Source organism: Quercus suber, unplaced genomic scaffold, assembly GCF_002906115.3.
Source record: "Quercus suber isolate HL8 unplaced genomic scaffold, Cork oak 2.0 scaffold_247, whole genome shotgun sequence".
In the NCBI taxonomy this organism is placed as follows: domain Eukaryota; kingdom Viridiplantae; phylum Streptophyta; class Magnoliopsida; order Fagales; family Fagaceae; genus Quercus; species Quercus suber.
This window is the reverse complement of record NW_027069703.1, coordinates 978,786-984,785: the sequence shown is the minus strand read 5'-3', so window position 1 is coordinate 984,785 and position 6,000 is coordinate 978,786.

Here is a 6,000-nt window from a genome sequence, read left to right as displayed (position 1 = left end):
TAGGGCTGTCCACGGGTCGGGCCGGGTCGGTTTTGGGCCCAACCCGGACTCGACCCGCCGGCGTCGGGTGGGAGGGTGGAGGAAACCGAAACCGACCGCCGGAAAAATCAGTCGAGTCGGTTTCGGGTGAGGGTGAGCGTCGGTCGGGTCGGTCGGGCGCCGGAGTAAAAAAAATCTTCGAAATCTGAAAAAAAAGGTCGCCGGAATCTGAAAAATATCGCCGGAATCTGGAAAATTATGCCGGAATCTGGAAAATATCGCCGGTATCTGCATTTTTTTCGCCGGAATCTGAAATTTTTCACTAAAAATTGCTGGAATTGGCCGGATCTGGATAAATCCCACTAGATCTAGCCGGATCTGGTAGAGATCTCCTCGGATTTTGTCGAGATCTCCTCGGATTTGGCTTGATTTTGCAGGTTTGGCCGGATTTTTTATACATCTCCGGTCGGGTTCGGGTTGCTCGGGTTTTGGAGAAGCAAACCCGCCACTCGACCCGCCGGTGTCGGTTCTAGAGAACGGAAACCCGCCGCCGACCGACTGGACCTTCGGTTCGGGCCGGAATCGGGTCTCCGGCGGGCGGGTTGTCCGGGTTGTCGGGCTCCGGTCGGGTCTGGACAGCCCTACTCTTAAATATCTCGCTCTCCCTTGGCCGGCCATTCCCCTCACTTCCTATGTGAGTATATATAAATGTTATATATTAATAGATGCTGGTTAAGTTAATTGATAAAATTTTTATTGGTTGAATAAAAAATTTAAAATCAAATCTTTTTCTACAACAAAAATTAATTAGTATATTAATCTAATATAAAAGAATTATCATAAAAAATAAACGTTTTAGGTTAAAACTTTCTAAAAGAAATTGTGAAATATTTAACTTTGATATTTTCATGCCTTAAAAAGATATTTTGTTGTTCGGAATAGTGAGATAGGGAAGAACAAAATTGAAAGGTTTTGAGACACATCGTCGCTATCTTTTATGCTAAAGCTGCCCCCACACCAAATAATTTGTTAAGGATTACAGGAAATTGGTTTCAAGATACAACAAAGTCTGGATAACTGCAAATAGCAACCCCGAAAATACTTATGAACTTCTATAGAAAATGTATGCTGCCCAAAAATTATAAAAATTACTGGAAATAACTGAACTTGTCCTTTTTTTTTTTTTTTAATTTAGTGAGGATTTAAATGAACTTGTTGCAACCCACACAATGAAAAATATATAACTATTTGTAATGAGGTGTAATATTTAAATCAATTTGTTGCAACCCTAATGAACTTGTTGCAATTAAAGGAGTCAATTTCATATCAGAAGTTGTTTCGGTTTGGCCAAGAGAACAGAATATTTCGGTATCGATTGATACCAGTGTATCGTTTCGAGATTACTGCTATTTATATATTTCTATACATAAATATATATTTGTATTATTTATGTAAGTATAAATTTATTAATTTTTATGTTTATTAACATAAAATTTAAAATTCACATATTTTATAAGCCTACATATTAGCTTAAGTACAACATTAACTAATATATTAGATTAAATATATGTAGTTATTTATTTATATGTTTATTAACCAAAGCCCGTGAACTTTGTTAACATTTTTTTATTCTTTTTTGATAATCTTTGCTAAAAAAATATTTAAGATTATAAGCCCATGTCTTTTAATATCCTAATCTCTAACTAAAGTATAAGTTCATTAATAAAATATATAATAGACATATATATTTAGATAATGGTCAGTTTTTTCTTTTTTCAGGGGTGGCATGTGACATCGTTTAAATAAAAAAAGCATAAATGAAAAAGTAAAAAAGTAAAATGAAATAAAGAAAACAAAGAATGCTTGAAATTGGAATGACCTTCACGTGTGGTTGTGGTTGAAGCTCATAAAACGAAAAAGCGAAATGACAGAAAGAAACTAAAGAGGCAAATTGAAAAAGAAACATAAGAAATACTATGAACTATGAAATAAGGGGCACTGGGCGAACGAAGAAAGAAGAAAAAGTGGAGGAATAGATCCGCAAAATGGGCTGAAGAAAAAGAAGAAGAAAGGGCATCTGGTCTGGGAAACATGACGGAAACGTTCTGAAGATGGAGGTGTTGTCATGAGCACAACAAGCCAGTAAGTCACTGATAGTTTCAGATCTAAAACTTGAGTATTTTCTGTTTAGGTCTTGCACGGAATTAACTCCATTGGTTGCAACCCCAAGCAATAGGAAATATATTAATATTTATAACGAGGTGTGATATATAAAAAAAATAATAATAATAATTTTTTTTCAAGTATTGTCTCCTTTTTTTTTTTTTTAAGACTTCTACAAGTATGTTTTTTTATCATTTTATTTCTACAAATATATTATTCTTTTTGTATTAATTTTTCTTTAAGGTGGTTTATGTTCTTTTAAGTTCTATCTTTTATTACAGTGTGTTATATTTTCCTAATATATAACTAATTTTTATAAGTTTCAAATTTATTATTCAAATTTAATCTCTCTTAAGAAATAAGGACATGATCATGATAATCAAAACTCATCACAAAATTACAATGTTATTTTAACCAAAATTAAAATGAAATCAAAGAAATAAAACATAGATTTTATAACCATTTGTATTTATATGTACCTATCCTATTCACTTTATTCCATCAATTTGCAATTTATATCTAGGTAATTTGTTTTGTTGTTAGTGCTATTTTACAGTCTAATTTACTGCTTGTTTGTTTGAGCTTGCTGAACTAACTATTATATTATCTTTGTTAATCTGGAAAAATTTTCACTCATGTTCATCCAAAAATTTGTTCTTTATATATATATATATATATATGAATTTATACAAGCATGTACGTAAACTTCAATAAATTAATATTACGGTGAAAATTAGGTATAATTTCTTAAGTGTAATATATTAGGTTTGAGAATTAAATTTAAGCACATAGATATTGGTCTTCAAAAATAAAATAAAAAAACACATAGATATTGATTTTGATTTTCTTTAAAGAAGATAATATTATTTTTATTTTATTAGTCAATGCAGCAATATATTTGAATTTAATTAGAGAACTTAAAGCACAACACCTAATAAACTAAGTAATTGTACCTAAGTTTTGAATATAATTCTATTATAAAAGTTTTTCAACAACAGAATTTGGTATGGAACATATTAGCCAATGTAATGTCTAATTTTTGTTCACATACCCGCTAGCAGCATCCTTAAGCCTCTAATTCTTCTTGGTGCAAGCCAAGGATGAGAGAATTTTGGACGAAGGTGAAGTATGCATCATTTGGATTGCTTAATGCCTGGATTTTTTATTTATTCAAAATAACTATTCATTTCAAAACAAAACAAACATACGAGCATATTACTTCCTTGCATGTTGAAAAAACATAAAAGTACGGATACTTATCTTGCTCCATGGTTATGCGAAAATGATACATAAAAGTTAAAAAAATAAAAAAATAAAAACAAAGGATAGATGAGATTGCATAAAAGCATATTACTTCCTTGCATGTTGAAAAAGAAATAAAAGTATGAACACTTTACTCCATGGTCTATGCGAAAATAATACATAAAAGTGAAAAAAAAAAATAAAAAAAATAAAAAAAAAATTGGATAGAGTGATTGCATAAAAGCATATTACTTCCTTGTATGTTGAAAAAAACATAAAAGTATAGATACTTACCTTGCTCCATAGTCTATGCAAAAATGATACATATAAGTGAAAAAAAAATGGATAGAGAGATTGCATAAAAGCATATTACTTCTTTGCACTTTGAAAAAGACATAGAAGTACAGATCTATGTGAAAATGATACATAAAAGTGAATTTAAAAAAAAAAAATGGATAGAGAGATTGAATAAAAGCATATTACTTCTTTGCATGTTGAAAAAGACATAAAAGTATGAATACTTTACTCCACAATCTATGCGAAAAATAATGCATAAAAGTGAAAAAAAAAAAATGGATAGAGTGATTGCATAAAAGCATATTACTTCCTTGTATGTTGAAAAAAACATAAAAGTATAGATACTTACCTTGCTCCATGTCTATGCAAAAATGATACATATAAGTGAAAAAAAAATGGATAGAGAGATTGCATAAAAGCATATTAGAGCATCTCTAGCGGTTTGGGCATCCGGCTCTAGTAGCTAAAATTTGGAGAATGAGGTGCACTGTGGATGCTCCAACAGCTTCGGCAAACATGAATTATTTTTTGGCTAATGAACAGTAGCCCATCAAGTCTGATGGGCTACTGTTCATTCTTCAAATACATTTTTTTTTATTATAATAATGATGTGTTGTATAAAAAAATGTTAGAAGATGTGTAGTTGTTAAAAAAAAGAATAAATAATGAATGAAAAAAATAATATTTAAATGAGATAAAGAATGGGATAGAGAATCTGTTGAAAGTGTATTTGAAAAAGTTGATAGGTAAAAGCTAAATGTCACTGTTCATTAGCCAAACAATACAAAAATTTGGCTATTCTGCTGGATATGCTTTTACTTCCTTGCATGTTAAAAAAGACATAAAAGTACGGATACTTACCATGCTCCATGGTCTATGTGAAAATGATACATAAAAGTGAATAAATAAATAAATAATTGGATAGAGAGATTGCATAAAAGCATATTACTTCCTTGCATGTGAGAAAGACATAAGAGTACAGATCACTTACCTAAGCTTGCTAAGGTCTATTTGAAAATGTTGCAGTTTTTGGATAGAGAGATTGCATAAAAGAAATCTTAAGTTCAATCATCGCTTACACCAAAAATTTATCGATGTCTTAGTCTGATAATAATAAGCTATCATCAGGAGCGAACACTATAAGTTGAAATTCTCTCAACATATTACTCTTTTCCTTGTTGAAAAAGACATGGAAGTATGGATCAGTTGCTTTGCTTACCTGGTCTATACAAAAATGGTATATAAAAGTTTTTTTTTTTTTCTTTTGGGATAGAAAAATAGCATAATGGCATATTACTTTTGCATGTTGAAAAAGATAAAAGTATGGATCAGTTTCCTTGCTAATGGTCTCTTCGACAATCGTATATTGTATATTAAAAGTTAAATTAAAAAAACTGTGATTATGTTAAGTGCATACCCTATCTAATCGACATATATATAACATCTAACGTTTAACGTTTATCAGCCTCAAATCACACTTAATTATCTAACTCAGTTACATGTACAACAGGTTTGTGATATGATACAAGTCACTAAGTCATTAACTTAACAGATGAATTAATTTTAAGGTGTTTAATGCAATTTTAGATTCATGATAACTATATTTAGTAGGGTTTTTCTTACGCCGTCTATCAGCATTCAGTACCCTCCTCTCATTTATAATTCCTTAGTTAATTAAAAATTTTAACTTGATCACAAATCGAAATTCTACATTTAATTAATAGAATTCCTCCAGGTTTATTTGTACTTCATTTTTCTTTATGGGGTGAAATCTACCTGAGTTCCTCTGCCTCTTCCAATGCAATTCTAATTGACATGTGAGTCTCAATCTACTTAACTCTGTCTCCATTTAAAAAAATAAAAAATAAAAATAAAAATTGTTTCAAATAATGTAAGTGTTTAAATTTAGGGCTTCTTCATACAAGGAGTTGTGGAAGTCTTAATTACGAGATACCTGGTACATAAATTATGTAATAATCATTCATTCAGTTATTATTTCTCAATAAAAGTATATATTCTATAAGTTCTTTACTAAAACCTTACAACACACTAACCTTAAACTAGTCCTACATATAATTTAAACTTTTTATTTTTATATATTTCATTCAAAGAAAGAAAGTTATTTATATATTATTGAAATTACACATTGATCATATCCTCAGCCACTAGCTGACTAAGGGTGGAGAAATTTCTTCCATCCAAACACATTCTGATGTACAAGATAAAGCAATCATTGCTTTGTTGTATGCAAGTTTGATACATTTAGCAGCTGAACATTCAAAATTAAAATCTATACAAGACCGGGCTAGCTACTTTGCT